The 18621-nt window shown below is 37.4% G+C and overlaps 1 long non-coding RNA gene across 2 annotated transcripts in view; it reads left to right on the top strand.

Annotated features, from left to right (window-relative positions):
- LOC141581092 (uncharacterized) overlaps positions 1-18621 on the top strand; it is a 159067-nt gene that overhangs the window by 81892 nt on the left and 58554 nt on the right. The window contains exon 3 of one of the 2 annotated variants that reach the window (XR_012513604.1): positions 11007-11206. The exons of the other annotated variant lie outside the window; for it this stretch is intronic. This is a non-coding gene — a long non-coding RNA (uncharacterized LOC141581092). Of the gene's footprint in view, positions 1-11006; positions 11207-18621 lie in introns of those variants that run through there. 2 annotated transcript variants of the gene reach the window in all.

Genomic DNA, 18621 nt, shown 5'->3' with positions numbered 1-18621 from the left:
AGTTCAGTGTGTGGCACGTGGCAGCCACTCAGCAAGTGTTTGTTAAATGAACGAATCAGTGAACAAATGAATGAGTGTCCTGATAGAAGAAAGTACAGGGTACTGAGGAATCATGAAGGAGAGATACATAACGTGGGCTGGAGTAGGAGGCACTGGGATGCTTGGGGGAAGCTAAGGCTTGAGCTGTGTCCTGAAGGCTGATTGCAAGGTGGGGGTCAGAGGAGATGGAGGTGGTGGGGAGCAGTGGGGTGGGGCATTCTAGGCAAAGGGAGCAGTGGACCCAAATGCTGAGACGTAAGGGAACAAGTACATGAAGGAAATTGCAGGTAGCTTAGGATAACGGGAACAGAGAATTGAACAAGAGATAACAAAGACCTTCAGTAGAAAAATAAACTTCAAGGTAAACATAACGTTGGGTAGCATTTATAATAGTAACAGCAAACAACAGACCCAGCTTTATGCATATGACCGTAGACTCACAACCACAAAAAGTCAGCTCGCTAGCTTGCTTTCTTTCCTTTCTTCCTTCCTTCCTTTCTTTCTCTCTTTTCTTTCTTTCTTTTTCTTTCTATTTCCTCCTTTCTTTCCTTTCTTTTCTCCTCTCCCTCCCTCCGTCCCTTTCTTCCTTCCTTCCTTCCATCCTTCCCTTTCTTTCTTTTTATCTCTCTTTTTTTTGCGGCAGGTTCTCTCTGTGTCTCCCAGGCTGCAATGCAGTGGCATGATCCTATCACAGCTCGTGCAACGTTGACTACCCAGGCTCCAGCGATCCTCCCACCTCAGCCTCCTGAGTAGCAGGGATCACAGGCACACACCAACACACCCACCTAATTTTTGTATATTTTAGAAACAGCTTCTTGCTGTGCTGCCCAGGCTGTTCTGGAACTCGTGTGCTCAAGCAATCCTCCTGCCTCAGCCTCCCAAAGTGCTGGGATTACAGGCATGAGCCAGGTATGCAGCCAGCATTCTTATTTCTTATTATCCCAATTTTACAAATGAAGAAATTGAGGTGCAGAAGATTTAAGAAACATGCACAAAAATAACGTGGATTTAATGTATTATTACTAGATACTTAAAAGATCTGTCAAAAAAGGACAACAGCTTGGGAGAAGTATGTAATAAAGAGGCATTCCTACAGTCTTTCATAAGCTATTTCTTGGAATGACTTTCAGAGATTGAGATGAATCAACCACTGATTTGACATAATCTGGCTTTATTGATATTTAGTTGGGAAAACGTTATATGAGTCATTCTGTCTAAACAAAGACCTCCACATCTTAGGCTAAGCCACTGTCTAGAACTTGAATCTTAAATGGGGGAAATATAATATTCCAATGACTTAAATTACTCTATTATGAGTACTAATAGCCAATTCAAAGATAACATAATTTTAAAAATCTTCAAAGTTGAAAGAGAAGAATTGGGAAAAAGAAAGCTAATCAATATTTGAACCCAGGGCAACTGCTTACTTGTGCGGGAAAGTATATACATGTATATAATACAAAGCTATATTCCTGCCTAATTTCTAGATGGGCTAATATATAACCATTAAATAATGAAACTATGAGAAAGCATAAATATAAATATTTGTATAATCTTACAATAAAGGAAGCATAAACATAAAGATTAATAAAATTAATAAAAAAGTTAACTAAATTTTCTCTGTTAAAAAAGTAGTCACCAGGCATGGTGGCTCACACCTGTAATCCCAGCACGTTGGGAGGCTGAGGCAGGTGGATCATATAAGGTCAAGCATTCAAGATCAGCCTGACCAACAGGGTGAAACTCCATCTCTACTAAAAATACAAAAATTAGCCAGTTGTGGCGGCAGGTGCCTGTAATTCCAGCTACTTAGGGAGGCTGAGATAGGAGAATCACTTGAACCCAGGAGGTAGAGGTTGCAGTGAGCCAAGATTGTGCCTTGCACTCCAGCCTGGGTGACAAGAGCAAAACTCCATCTCAAAAAAAAAAAATAAATAAAAATGTAGTCAAACTTTAAATACATGCAAAAAAGTACTGAGGAAAAAAAATTACACCCTATTTGATATTTTCATTAGAAGAAAAAATGCCTCCCAATACAAAAAGAAAGACTGCAAAGAAACAAGAATAGAACATTCATTTAAAAAAACAAAGAGTTATATAAGTAATGAATAATCTGAAAAAATGTTTGAACTCACTAGCTCACTAATAAAAGAAGCTCCAATTGAAATATAATACCCAGTGATATTGTCATCATTTTCGTGTGTGTGTGAGAGGATCTTGCTCTGTTGCCCAGGCTGGAGTGCAGTTGCATGATCACAGCTCACTGCGACCTCAGCCTCCTGGGCTCAAGTGATTCTCCCACCTCAGCCTCCCAAGTAGCTGGGACTGCAGGCACGTGCCAGCATGCCTGGCTAATTTTTTATTTTAATTTTTTGTAGAAATGGGGTCTCACTATGTTGCCCAGGCTAGTCTGAAACTCTTAAGCTCACACCATCCTCCCACCTCAGTATCCCAAAGTGCTGGGATTACAGGCATTAGCCATTATGCTTGGCTTGAAATGGTTATCTTAATACATTATTGGGAGGACAGTTAATTGGTTTTAAATTTTTGAAGGAAAAATTGGAATATGTAAAATATTTACACTAAAATATTGAAGGATTCAAACTCTGTTGTCAACACGGATAATCTTGCTGGGAAGAATGAGGTTCATGGGAAGTGGAGGTTGTAGTGGGCTGAGATCTCACCATTGCACCCCAGCCTGGGTGACAGAGTGAGACTCCATCTCAAAAAAAAAAAAAAAAAAAAGAATGGGGTTCAGATATATGTGGATGTGGTAGGATGCAGGTGTTGAAGGGAGAAAATGAAAAGAAAAAAGAGCTGAACTAAAATGTGTGTGTGTGTGCATAAGGAAATGAGGGAGGAGGGTGGGGAAGTTGGCTAAAACCTCAGAAAGAATAAAGTGTGATTTTCATCCCATATAGAAGACATTTTTTTAAGTTTATTCATATTTTTTCACCTAGTAATTCCATTTCAAGGAATTTATTCTAAGAAAATAACCAGAGATGTAAACAAATATTTATTCTCAAAGATATTTATTGTAGCACTATATATTCTAGTAAAAAAAAATAGAATCAAAGTAAATACGTAGCAGGATGTCTTACAGTTACACGAAACATTGTATCTATAGGTGATGAATTACTATGTAGCCTCTGAAAATCTTGATGTAAAATTATTTAAATTCATGAAGAAATGTTAACTACCTGATTGTTTAAAATAAGGTTTAAAGCTCTGTCTAGTATTATCCCAGTTTTCTTTTTTTAAAATTAGATATTGAAATGTAAGTCAAAAAACAATAGAGAAGTAAATCTAGGGAGATCCTAGTAGCAATTGGGAATAAGAGGCCGTTTCAGAATTACTTATTAATTTCTCCTATATGATTTTCTTTTTTCGCTAAACTACAGCAGCTATGTGCTATTTCTAATTTGCAAAGAAAGTGAAGCAGTTTCCTGTAGTCTGCAAAGGGGAAGAAGTCCTGCCGCTGAGGTTGCTCAGCTGAAAGTCACCCAGCCCTCACGTTCAGGAACTTTGGGGCCAACTTATGTGTTGGATTTTTCATGGCGGAGAAGCTGCCTTTGTTTTTGCTGGTGGTTAAACAATTTTTTTTTGAGATGGAGTCTCGCTCTGTCACCCAGGCTGGTGCAGTGGCACAATCGCGGCTCACTGCAGCCTCAGCCTCCCGGGTTCAAGCGATTCTCCTGCCTCGGCCTCCTGAATAGCTGGATTACAGGTGCATGCTACCACACCAGGCTAATTTTTGTATTTTTAGTAGAGATGGGGTTTCGCTATGTTGGCCAGGATGGTCTTGAACTCCTGACCTCATGATTCGCCCAACTCAGCCTCTCAGAGTGCTGGGATTACAGGCGAGAGCCCCTGCGCCAGACCACAGGGGTTAAACAATTCTAACTCAAATTTCATCTACCGTTAAGTGGAATGTCTTATTCAGTAATGCTTGCTCAGTTTTATTTTTGCCTTTGGCTTTACTGAACTCCAGGCCGGTGCCTTGGGTCAGTGTTGAAATTGCCATATTGTACACATCATTCCAGACTTCTCTGTAAAATAGCATTGCCATTTAAAAATTTTATTTTTATGTTATGTTGTTTGGAAAGTCCTAGAACATTTTGTATAATAGCAATGAAAAACTAAAGGCCCACATTCCCCTTGAGTAATGAATCATTCACAGACTGCTGTTTCCCTTGTAAATGAGCCCATTGGCTAAGGGTAGTATATAAAATTCAGCCTTTGCTTCACAAAAGTTTACTGCCTCTATTCATAAATGGTATTTATAATCCATACTGAAGCTATATGTGGAAAATTTAGATTGGCTTTTGATAAAATATGTGTGTATTTATTTATTTATACATGCATATACCCATTAGAACAGAATATGCACTCTTTTTTTAAATTTTTACTTTAAGTTTTAGGATACATGTGCAGAATGTGCAGGTTTATTACATAGGTATACATGTGCCATGGTGGTTTGCTGCACCCATCAACCCGTCATCTAGATTTTAAGCCCCGTATGCATTAAATATTTGTCCTAATGCTCTCCATCCCTTTGCCCCCAACCCCCCTGAAAAACCCCGGTGTGTGATGTTCCCCTCCCTGTATCCATGCGTTCTCATTGTTCAACTCCCACTTATGAGTAAGAACACGTGGTGTTTGGTTTTCTGTTCCTGTGTTAGTTTACTGAGAATGATGGTTTCCAGCTTCATTCATGTCTCTGCAAAGGACGTGAACTCATTCTTTTTATGGCTGCATAGTATTCCATGGTGTATGTGTGCCACATTTTCTTTATCCAGTCTATCATTGATGGGCATTTGTGTTGGTTCCAAGTCTTTGCTATTGTAAATAGTACTGCAATAAACATATGTGTAGAGAACATGCACTTTCAATGGGTGATATCACTACCAGCAGGGGAAAAACCAGTTCATGGTTTGTGGGGACATATAAAAAACTCTTAGTATATTACAACAGCTCAACCCTATGAACAAGTTGAGTTTCTTAGTGTTAAGCTTCTTTCATTTTAAAGACAGGTAGCCTAATTTAAATCCAAATTACTCTAATTAATAAACTTTAAAATTTAATTTAAATTTGCTAACAATAAATATTTAAATTAAATTTAAGCCTAATTAATTTTTCTCTTTAGTGATGCAAAAGTGAAAACAAAACAAAAAAAATTGTTTTGAGAAACACTGTGGTAGAAGGCTGGTACCCCCGGTAGCAATAGAGTCGTGCAGTTACAACCTTCAATCCAAGGGACATTGAAGTGAGTGGGAAAACGCAAACGATACAAGTGGAGGTAGAATATTATAGTCACAAGCTGGAGTTTTGTTTTATCACTGGCCCATTTATGAACATGGACCTCACCTCTTAACTACACATGACATTCACTTACACACCTGCTCCTGTGGTATTTCACCCACGGATCATGTGAAAGTATAAATACCAAGCTAGCAGGTATATCCAACTTCTCTTCATAGGATAATCACAGCCTGACACACAAATGCTCTCACAATGTTGTCCCGATCCTAATGTTTCTAGGAACATCTCTTCTGGCCTTGCCACTTTATAATATGAACCTATGCATACCCCAGTAGGTGACTTTCCAATTAAGTAATTGCCACAGAAGTTAAACAGCCCGCAAAACTGTCATGCATTTCTGTCTCAGCTCACTGCAACCTCTGTCTCCTGGGTTCAAGTGATTCTTGTGCCTCAGCCACCTGAACCACAAACAATTTTTGTCCTTTCAGATATGGAGAATCTCATCATCAGGAGTTTAAAAATAACCACCAGAACCTGAGTGATCAGTGTTCATTGAGGGCTACCAAACAGCTAGAATTCTGCCACACTGCCATCTACTATGTTTTGCCTAAATTTCAAGAAAGTAGGTCAAGGAAGAAGCTCATGAGCACGGCTCACAGAAGACAAAGGTGCAGTTAATTCACTGAGTTTATGCCTTTCAGTCCACTGTGAACTTCTCTTTGATCCTCAAATCCAAGCTTTATTTATTTATTTATTGAGACAGGTTATCACATTTCAAAAGTTGGTTGGAATATTTACATTTTAATCTCTGCCAGTTTCTGGGATGTAATTTTTTTAAAGGAAACGTGGCTCTGAGAGGTACTACGGTCATGCACCACATAACAATTTGGTCAACGACATACTGCATATGTGTCAGTGTTACCAAAAGATTATAAAGCTGAGAAATACCTATCACCTAGTGATGTTATGGCCATGGTAATGTCATAACACCTTATTGCTCATGTGTTTGTGGTGATGCTGGTATAGAGAAACCCACTGCACTGCCAGGTATATAAAAATACAGCACATACAATTGTGTACAGTCATAATATTTGATAATGGTAAAAAATGACTAATAGCATGGTAAGGTAAATACATACTGTAAGGTTCATCACTCACGTTAAGAGACCACTAGGCAGGCTGTGTGAGAACAATATGGCTGTTTATTCACCCAGGTGTGGGTGGGCTGAGTCCGAAAAGAGAGTCAGTGGAGGGCTAGGAGTTAGTTTTATAGGTTGGGGCAAGCGGTCAGTTAAAGGTGGTAATCTGTTTTAGGGAGGGTAAGGGTGTCACGGGATGCATGGTCACAAGGGTATGGGTCATCTAGGCAAAGAATTTGTCACTGAGACCTAAAAACTAAAAAACAACTGCAACAAAAACAAAAATAGACAAATGGGACTTAATTAAACTAAAGCACTCTGTACAGCAAAGGAGATAACTTAGTAAACAGACAACCTACAGCATGGGAGAAAATAGATGTAAATGATGGATCTAACAAAAGACTAATATCCAGAATCTATAAGAAACTCAACTCAACAACAAAAAAACAAATGATTCCATTAAAAAGTGAGCAAAAGGACATGAACAGACACTTCTTAAAAGAAGACATACAAATGGCCAAAAAAAGTATGAAAAAATGCTCAACATTGCTAATCATCAGAGAAATCCAAATTAAAAGCACAATGAGATGTTATCTCACACCATTCAGAATGATCATTATTAAAGTCAAGAAACAACCGATATTGGTAAGGATGCAGATAAAGAGGAATGCTTATGCACTACTGGTAGGACTGTAAATTAGTGTAACCCCTACGGAAAACAGTATGAACATTTCTAAAAGAACTAAAAATAGAGCTACCCTTTGATCCAGCAATCCCACTCCCCGTTACATACCAAAAGGAAAATAAATCATTATATCAGAAGGATAACCTGCACTTGTATGTTTATCACAGCACCATTCACAATAGCAAAGACATAGGATCAACGTACGTGTCCATCTAAAAAAATGTAGCATATATATATAGTTCACAGTAACCTGGAACTCCTGGGCTCAATCGATCCTCCTGGCTCAGCCTCCCAAGTAGTTAGGACTACAAGTACATGCCACAACACTCTGATAATTTAAAAAAAATTTTTTTGTGGAGACAAGGTATATATATATATATATACACACACACACACACATACACACACACACCTTGTCTCTACATACACACACACACACACACACACACACATACACACACATCTATTTTATGGCTGAATTGTATTTTGTGGTATATGTATGGTATGTATATACCATAGAATATTTCTGGTATATATACATATACTATAGAATACTATATATACATATACTATAGAATACTACTCAGTCATTAAAAAAATGAAATCATGTCTTTTGCAACAACATGGATGAAACTGGAGGACATTATCTTAAGTAAAATAACTCAGAAACAGTCAAATACTGCATCTTCTCACAAGTGGGAACTAAGTAATGTGTACACAGGGACTTAGAGAGGGGAATAACAGGCAATGGAGACTGGAAAGGTGGAAGGGTGGAAGGGGGCTAAAGATTGAGAAATTACCCAAGAGGTACAATGTAAGCTATTCAGGCAATGGATATACAAGAATCAAAGAAGAGTGTTAAAATTCACGTTTCAGGTTCCTGCCACTCAGAAATTTGATTCATTAGGTCTGAGGTGGAGACAAGTAACCCTCATTTTTACTAGGCACCCAGGGTAGCGTATTGTTTTGTTTCTGAGATGAAGTTTTACAATGTTGCTCAGGCTGAAAAGCCCTGGGCTCAAGTGATCCTCCAGAGTAGTCTACAGGCACGCACCACCACATTTGGCTCGCCCAGGTAATGTTAACAGGAGTGGTCCACTGAGCCCACTGATGATGAACTTGTCTTGAGTAGCACCTTTTATGAAAAGTCTAACCTACACTTGGCTTGAGGGTCTGCTCATATTAAAGGATCAGATGACACCTAAATTTGAGCAGGTTTCGGAATCTAGCTTTCCTTCAACTTCTTTTAACTCTCACTAATGCTGTAATTGTTTACTGGGTGGATTAATATATGCAAACTGCTTTTGGTGCCTTGAAAGAGGGGCATTGTCTTAACATGGAAATAGATAAGTGAGTATTTGTTATAAGCTCTGACATTCCCAGAGGAAAGAAGAGCTGTGTGAATGCAAATCAGTGTTGTGCCCTGTGTAATTGCTGCTTTTAGCAGCCTGAAGTACTGAACCTCAATGCTCAGCTAGACCCCTGGGAATCTGATCTTTCCAGCTGGGGTAAGAACATGCAGTTTCTATCAAGCTTGCTCTCTCAAAAATGTTAAATATTACCTCTGGGCACAACAATTTTGGAGAACATTATTACTCTGCCTCTAAATCAAACTGTCCTTTTTGGTAACGATAAAAAAATGCAAACAAAAGCAAAAGGTATAACCCAGGCAACGAGGATACCTGATGTTTCTAGGTTCTGATCTGTTGCTAAGTAATTTTGTGACTGGGCAGCAGAATTACCTCTTTTCACCAGTTTGTGGATCAAATGAGATAATGGCTAAGGAATCCATCTGGACATTGGGAAAGCATTTTATTTTCTTTATGTCATTCTAAATAACATCTCTCAAAATGATACCCATAAAGTTTCTCCAGAATCTGTCAAACCTAAATGTTAGAAGATCTTAGGAGAGTTTAGGATGGCTGAAAGTAAGGGTCAGGGAGTCATGATGGACAGGAATTGTGGCAGAGGAAATGTGTGAAGGATGGGCAGCAGAAGTTGTGATTATTGTACCCATGACTGAAGATATCATCAAGCCATAGTTTCTGTGTTGACTCAAACCACAGGGCATAAAGGAGAAAAGAACTACCAGAAGCCAACCACCTGTCAAATCTCATCAGCTCAGAGGGTGGGCCAGGGAAAGCAATCCAAAGATGAGACATATCCAAAGAGTAGAGATAAGTGGCAGCTACTGATATTATGATTTGCAAAGTATTCTCTCTGTCCAGCTTAATTTCCCTGTTTATATTTTGTCTCTTGTTCCATTTGGTTGTCTTAGATTTATTTCTTGTTTATACTGCAGTCACTACACTAGTTGCTTCAAACAATTCCCTCTCATTGCAAGCAATTGGTATCAACTTTGCATCTAAGCTTGTGATTTCCACTTGGAATTTCCTAAATTACAAAGGTAAAGGTAAATTGATATAGGCACATTCTGTGGTCTCCTTCCTACCAACATCTCTCTCTGTAATAAACAGTCTGGGTGGGGTACAGTGGCTCATGCTTGTAATCTCAGTGCTTTGGGAGGCCAGAGTGGTTGGATTTCTTGAGGCCAAGAGTTTGAGACCATCCTAGACAATATAGCAATACCCTGTTTACACACACACACACACACACACACACACACACACACGTTTAATTATCAGAGTGTGGTGGCATGCATCTGTAGTCCTAGCTACTTGGGAGGCTGAGGAGGATCAATTGAGCCCAGGAGTTCAAGGTTACAGTGAGCTGTGATTGCACCATTGCACTGCACTCCGGCCTGGGAACTGGAGTGAAACTGTGTCTCTTAAACAAGCAACAACAACAAAAAGAACCCCACTGGCTTTGATTTGAATCCAGCTCTCTCACCTGTCTTCTCTCATGCTCTTTTGCTGTTTCCCCATCATCATATGGAATGTTACTCTTCCTGTCACCTCTACCCTCCATCTCTCCTTCTCTGTACCACTAGCTTGGCACTTTCTCTTCCAAGTTCCAAAATTACATTGCCTCCTAGGGATTACACATGATAGTCCAACATTGCCTCAAACTCTGATAATGAATCCATGCGTTACTCCCCTCTGTCTCCTCCACAATACAAAACAAACAAAAAACTAGGCTGTTTTCTAGAGATCTTAATTTCTTTTTGCTGTCCAGGCTCCTGACTCCAGAATTCAGAACCACCTTTATTACTATTAATTATTATTATCTTAGAGACAAGGTCTTGCTCTGTCCCCCAGGCTGAAATGCAGTGGTGTAATCATAGCTCACTGTAGCCTTGACCTCCTGGGCTCTAGCAATCCTCCTGCCTCACTTCCTGATTAGCTGGGACTACAGGTGCATGCCACCACACCTGGCTAATTTTTTAAATATTTTATAGAGATAAAGTCTCACTATGTTGCCTGAGCTGATCTTGAACCCCTGGCCTCAAGCAATTGTCCCTATTTGGCCTCTCAAAGTGTTGGGATTACAGGTGTGAGCCAGAACTACCTTTGACAACTAACTGTCATCCATCTATGAGTCTGATTATTAGGATTTTTTGCTTTAAGACCTTATACAGCCATAACTTAGGAGAATTATGCATCCAGTTTGAAAATAATAAAAACTTAAGTCTAACCACGTGACTCACCTTCTGCCAAAACTGAAGCTGCTCTGGGAGTAGTTAGGCTGTGATATGATTTGAATTTGTGTCCCCACCAAATCTCATGTTGTATTGTAATCCCCAATGTTGGAGCGGGGGCCTGGTGGGAGGTGACTGGAACATGGGGCAGGTTTCTGGTGAATGGTTTAGCACCGTCCCCCTGTTGATATCACCCTGGTGATAGCGAGTTCTTGGGAAATGTGGTCGTTTACTAGTGTGTAACACCTTCCCCCTCTCTTGCTCTTGCTCCTACCATTTGAAGTGCCTGCTCCTCCTCCTCCTTCCACCATGACTGTAAATTTCCTGAGGCCTCCTCAGAAGCCAAGCAGATGCCAGTGTCATGCTTCCTGTACAGCCTGCAGAACTGTGAGCCAATTAAACCTTTTTTCTTTATAAATTGCCCAGTCTCAAGTATTTCTTTATAGCAATGCAAGAACAGACTAATGCAGGCTGCTTATGCCTACTGTCTTCTGCTTACCACAGAAATGTGCAGGGTTGCTCTCATGTTCTCCACAGCCTGCTGGTGTTAGGCTGGTGTAGCTATTGCACTGCAATAAAAACAAGAGGGCCATCCACATCTTACAGCAGCATCAGAGAGAGAAGCTGTTTGTAGACAAAGCTCTCCCTACCCAACCTGATGCATTTCTCAGGTCTTCTTTAACTGGCTTGCTCTGTGTGTGTGTGTGTGTGTGTGTGGTGTGTGTGTGTGTGTGTGATCTTCAAAGCTAGAGATCCAGAGAAAAATAGCAAACTTCAGGCTCTTATCATTTCCAAAACAATAAAAAGACTAAGAAAGTGGAATAATAATAATAATAATAATAATAGGTAAAAGTTTCAGAAAATGAACATCTCCTAAATTATTAAAATGAACAAAATTTAAAATATGTTACATAAAGAAAACCTAAAAACAAGGGGAAAAAAGCCAAAACTACCTAAGCATAATAGAGAAACAAATGATATAAATACAATACCAGAAACATAATCCATGGAAGAAAGAATTGATAATTTGGATTTCATTAAAATGTAAAGGGTCTGCTCTGGGAAAAACACTGTCAAGACAATGAGAAGACAAGACATAGACTGGGAGAAAATATTTCTAAAACACATCTGATCAGTAACTATTATACAAAATATACAAAGAACTGTTAAAACTCAAGAATAAAAAATAAAACAACCTGATTTGAATAGACCTTAACAGATACCTCTCTAAAAACAAATAGATTGCAAATAAGCCTATAAAAAGATGCTTCTTACCATATGTCATTAGAGAAATAAAAATGAAAACAATAAGACACCACTACACATGGATTAGAAAAGTCAGAACCCAGAACATGGGCGTCACCAAATGCTGGTGAGGATGTGGACTAACAGGAACTCTCATTCTTTGCTGGTGGAAATAGAAAGTGGTATAGCCACTTTGGAAGACAGTTTGGCAGTTTCTTACAAATCTAAACATACTCTTACCACATGATCCAGCAATCATACTTCTTGGTGTTCACCCAAAGAAAAGTTTTGAAAACTTATGCCCACATAAATTCCTGCACACAGTTGTTTATAGCAGCTTTATCCATAATTGCCAAAAAGTGGAAGCAACCAAAATGTTCTTCAGCAAGTGAATAGATAACTAAACTGTGGTATGTGGAACAATGGAATATTTTTGATGTTAAAAAAGAAATGGGCTATAATCTATGAAAAGACATGAGTGAAATGTAAAGGTATATTTCTAAGTGAAAGAAGCCAATTACTAAATGTAAGAGGCCGTATATTATAAGATTCCAAATACATGACACTCTGGAAAAGGTAAATCTATAGAGACTATAAAAGGATCAGTGGATTTCAAGGATTAGAGAAGAGAGGAGGATGATTAGGTGAAGTCCAGAAGATTTTTTAGGGCAGTGAAACTTATCTGTATAATACTACAGTTGTGGATACCTATTGATATAGTTTGGATGTTTGTTCCCTCCAAATGTCATGTTGGAATTTGATCCCCAGTGTTGGAGGTGGGGTCTGGTGAGAGGTGTTCGGATCATGAAGATTCCTCATGAATGATTTGGTGCCCTCCCATGGTAACGAGTTCTTGGTGTATTAGTTCATATGGGAGTTAGTTGTTTAAAGGAGCCTGGCACTGCTCCCTTGTCTCTTGCTCTCTCTTGCTATGTGACAAGCCAGCCCCCACTTTGCCTTCTGCCATGAGTAAAAGCTTCCTGAGGTCTTGACCAGAAGCAGAGGCTGGTGCCATGCTCCTTGTACAGCCTGAAAACAGTGAGCCAAATAAATCTCTTTTCTTTATAAATTGCCCAGTCTCAGATATTCTTTTAGAGCAATGCAAAATGGACTAACATACCTATCATACATTTTTCAAAACCAATAGAATATACACCAAGAGTGAGCCTCAATGTAAACTATGAACTTGGGTGATGATGCATCAATTTAGATTCAGCAATTGTAACAAGTGTACCATTCTGGTGGGGAATGTTGATAATAGGGTAGATATGCATATGTGGAGGCAGGGAGTACATGAAACTTCAAACTTTTATTCAGTTTTACAGAGACTCTAAAGCTGCTCTAAAAATAACATCTCTTTATAAAAAGATATACAAATAACTTTAAGGTATAAAAGAACAAAAATAAAGAATGATAACTAAAAAGGCAATTAAAAATAAATTCAAGGAATCATGAGGATGAGAATAATAGATAGTGAAGATGGATGAGAACAGAAAGGAAGAAAAATGTAAAACATAAATCACCAACACAAAGACAAATCCAAAACTATAAAAGATTTTTTTAACAAAAATTTGTAGTTAAATAAATAATTGTAAAACTCATAAAAATATAAAAACTCTTGGAAATGAGTCTTCGAAATGTATTCTTAAGCTAGAAATAGTTAACCACAACGAGGACTGTGGTGGTTAATATTAAGTGTCAACTTGGTCGGATTGAAGAATACAAGGTATTATTCATGAGTGTGTCTGCGAGGGTGCTGCCAAAGAAGATTAATATTTGACACAGTGGATTCAGAGGCAGATCCACCCTCCATCTGGATGGGCATCATCTAATCAGCTGCCAACATGGATAGGATAAAAGTAGGCAGAGGAACGTGGAAGGACTAGACTGGCTGAAGCTTCTGGCCTCCAATTTTCTCCTGTGCTGGATGTTTTCTCTCCTCAAACATCAGACTCCAAGTTCTTCAACTTTTGGACTCTTGAACCTACCCCAGTTGTTTGCCAGGGTCTCTTCAGCCTTCAGCCACAAACAAAGCTGCACTGTCAGCTTCACTACTTTTGAGGTTCTGAGACTTGGACTGGATTCCTTGCTCCTCAGTTTGCAGAGGGCCTATTGTGGGACTTCACCTTATGATCGTATGAGCCAATGCTCCTTAATAAATTCCCCTTCATATATACATCTATTCTGCTAGTTCTATCCCTTTGCAGAACCCTGACTAATATAGGGATTCTGGAAGTAAAATAACTCAGGAGGGGAGCCTTGGGGTTGAAGTGGCATAGCACAATGTCTATTCTCATGCCCATACCATGTGACTAAATGACACAGACTGGAGCTAGACGAGGAAGAATCTAGGCCCTGGTTTTCCACTTAATAGCTATGCTGCCTTGGGCAAATTACTTAATGTTCTATGCTTTATCCAAATATAAAGATGCTGGTAACTTCTTGCATAGCCTCTAGAAGAGTGAGTTGAATAAACCTCTTATCTTTATAAATAAACCTCTTATCTTTATAAATATCTCAGATATTCCTCTGCAGCAATGCAAAGTGGACTAAGATAGCTGGCATTATACATTTTTCAAAACCCATAGGATGTGCACCAAGAGTGAGCCCTAATGTGAACTAAACTTTGGGTGATGTTGCATCAATGTATATTCATCAGTTGTACAATGTAAAATGATTAGCCAAATATAAAATAAGGCCAATAGGAGTATTTATTTCACTGAAATTCTTGTAAGGATTAAATAGATAGACTGCTTAGGATAACGTTTGGACATCCTGTAAGTGCTTTATAAGTTAGTGGTTATTAGTTATGGGTCTCAAACAAAATAGTCGATATAAGCCTTAAAAATGCTCAGGGCTTGTACAAGCGCTTGCACGAAGACCAAATTTTATTCTATTATTACTCCCTTTAGACCCTATCACATAAAGCACATACTCAACAGCATTTGCTAAACTGAAACTAATTGAATTTTTAAATTGTGTTTGTCTAGCAATTTTTTTGAGACTCACATTATTTAATGAGAGGTAGTTCTGTTCCTTTGAAAGTGAAAAATAACCAAAGCTATTTTTTACTAATGCCAATATATCCCGAGAGGTATACTTCAAGGGAACATCATCATGATTCATTCTGTTCTAAGAAAGTTTCACTGATATTACTCATTGAATTCTTGACAATAATGTTTTAGTCTATTTTGTGCTGCTTTAACAGAGTACCAGAGACTAGATAATTTATAAAGAACGTAAATTTATTTCTTACAGTTACAGAGGCTAGGAAATCCAAGGTCAAGGCACTGGCATCTGGGGTTGGACCTTGGTCCTCACATGGCAGAAAGGGGAAGTGCAAGTGAGAGCCCACTCCCAGGAGTACTTTTTACAACAGCATTAATCCACCCTACCGTCATGACCTAGACACCTCCCTTTAGGTCCTGCTTCCCAACACTGTTATCCTGGTGATTAAGTTTTCAGTACGTGAATTTTGGAAGGGACAAAACCAATCAAATCATAGAACATATCATAATTCATTGTATATCTTACATATTCTATAAGGGAGTTCTTTCTTTTTTTATTTTTCCTGGTGAAAGACAAATTTCAGTTTTATAAATGTTATTATTATCCATGCTATATCCTTAAAAGCAATTATTTAAAAAACCAAAGCCAAAACAAAACAAAGTGCATTGGCCTAGTGCCTTCTGGATGTGTATGTATTTGTGCATGTATATATCAATGAACACATAAATGAAAGCACACTGAATGTACTGAGGTGTATTCTTTCCTTCATTTTATTGTAAACATTAATTAACATCAGTAAATAATCACCTATGAATTTTTAAAACATATTATTACCATGACTTTCGAACTTATTTTAGTACCAAAGAAAAGATAAGCCAAATGAAAAATGTTGAAAATTCCACAGCACATTTCATGGTACAGCCTGCAAAAGTCAGGCTTTCACTTGTATTTGGCTAAAATAGATTATTTTAAGTGACTGACATTTTGTTAAAGAATGACGGTAGCCTTGTCAGACCAAATGAAATGACTGTTCAGCTCTTTTGACAATAGCTTGTGTCTTCTAAGCATATACACAGATAAATGTGCCTTCACAGACATCAGTAGTTCATAAACCATCCAGGCTTGCATTTTAACGAACAGATGTCAATAAATTCAAGGCCCTGAGTTACTTTGTCTTTTTCTACAGCTGAAGGCTGCTCCAGAGTTAAGACTGTCATATGCTAAGTCACACTGGAGATGAAGTGGAAGAGAGTGATTGGGCTAAAGCAATTGGACAAAGGAAGAATATACTTTTATTTCGGGTGCTTAGAGAAGGGTAATTTAAGTATCTGCTATTAAAACAAAACAAAACAAACAAACAACAACAGCAACAAAACCCTCAGTGTGGCATGGACAAATATGTTTTTTGATTAATTAAACAATGAAGTTATTTAATAGCTAGAATTTGTCCTATTTGTTGGAAACATATTCTAGGGGTGAAGTTTTGGGGCAGAAATTTTTTTTAAAGGAAAATTTTATATTTTAAAATAGTATTAGGACAAAATTATTACTAAACCTAACCTTTATTTTACATTAACTTCTATCTTTAAGATTCTTTACTTCCTATTTATAGCATAATTTGAAGAACTAATCTGCTAATGCCTATAAAGTACTTTTTCTATCTCAAAATACCATGATAGGCAAAATAATCTAACTTGTTTTTTTTTTACCTAATTGTAAATTCACTAAAATCTGCAACAATTTTGTGACATAATTGCAGAAACCAAAAACAAAAAGAGATTTTTCAGAATGTTCTTACCTCATGTGTCCTAGATAATAAATGAGATTCTTGATAAAAACTGTACAATTATAGACATACTGAGAACTGAAATTGGTTTGGTTCAACTGTTAAATGAGTTAAACAGTCTGAGTTTATGAAAGCTCTATAAGGGTCCTTATGTATAATGGAAGGACTGACTTTTATCACTTATCTCATGCAAGGCTTTTACCTTCCATTTTACAAGTATCATAATCATCTTCTCACGGGCAACATAATTCAACTGCATTTTGAAATTCTTAAAGCTATATTAGCTTTGGAAAAAAATAAGTGAGGATGACTGTAACTTAACGCCAGTGATGTCAAACTGGAAATGACAGTATTTATTACATAATCTGTTCATGCAATTGCTCTTTCTGTCTCATAGAAAACAATGTCGGTGAAGAAAATGTAGAATATAAGCAAAAACTAAAATTATATATAATCTCATCATTCAGAAAAATGGAATCTTATTCAGAAGAATGTAATGTATTTTGGTGCATTTTCTTGAAAAATAAAGTTAGATAAAGATAGATCAGGAAAATTGAGATCATCCTATATTTTCTGCTTTGTATTTAATTGTTTGTGTTTAGTATTATATTGGAAAATTTTCTCATCATTGGATTTGTTAACAGCCTAATTTTTAATTATTGAGTGATATAACATCATAGGGATATACGATAATTTATTTAAAACATCTGTTTTTGAAAATGTAGGTTACTTCCATTTTTTTACTTTACAAATGCAGATAAGATTGATGTTAGTACATTAAAATCAATGCCTAAATCTCACCAATAATAGCTGTTAGCTCTCAAATCCATCCATTTTTCTCCATTTCACTATTTTCATATTTATCTCATTTGTAGCATATGACTCTCTAGTTTCTTTGTCCTTAGGCTTTCTCACCTTGAATTCATTTTCCACAATTCAGTCAAAGTAATCTTTATCTTTAATATTTCTTTACCTTATAAGGTTTGAGAAGACACCATGTGTAACAAGGATATGAAAAAACTATTGTCAGTTGGAGGCTAAATTGGTACGTTGTCTTTTGGAGGATAATTTGTTATATCTATACATATTATAAATTATGAATTAAAATGCAATCATTTTTGCTGTAGTATAATTGAGAACAATCCCACTATTAGAAATTTATCCTGCAAATATACACACATACATATGCAGGTATAGAATGAATTTAGTTTGTATAAAGTTTGTTCTGGTAACTTTTTTTTTTTTTTTGTAATGTAAAAGATTAGAACCAATCAAAATGCTCATCAAGAAATTAAGTAAATCATGATGCATCCATCCAGTGGATTACTATGCCACTAGCAAAAAGGATAAGGAAGTGCCATATATCCAAGTACAAATTTCGTATGGAAAGAAAGCAACTCTCTATTTCTATTCCCTCAAAGTTCTGATTTTTTTCTTACCATACATTAGTTGTACCTATTATAGAACGTCATATAAATGAAATCATACAGCATGTACTCTTCACTAAGCATAACATTTCTGACATTCGTCCATATGGTTTTGTGTTAGTAGTCCATTCCATTTTATTGTTGAGTAGTATTTCACAGCATACATTTGCAACAATTCTGCTATTCGTGGATACTGCAGTGTTTCCAGTAGGGGCTATTCTTGTATAAGCCTTTTTGTGGATACATGTTTTCACTTCTTTTAGGTAAATACCTATAAGTAGAATTTGGAGTATGTTTAGTTTTATTAGAACCCAAAGAGTTTGTACCACTTTACACTCTCAACAATAATATACGAGAGTTCTGTGTGATATTGTTAGGTTTTTGTTGTTTTATGGTAACCATTCTGGTGCGTGCAGAGTGTTATCTCATTG

This window comes from Saimiri boliviensis, chromosome 14 (genome assembly GCF_048565385.1).
Source record: "Saimiri boliviensis isolate mSaiBol1 chromosome 14, mSaiBol1.pri, whole genome shotgun sequence".
Taxonomy (NCBI): Eukaryota; Metazoa; Chordata; class Mammalia; order Primates; family Cebidae; genus Saimiri; species Saimiri boliviensis.
Note: the sequence above shows the minus strand (reverse complement) of the source record. Positions and strands in the feature narration are given on the sequence as shown.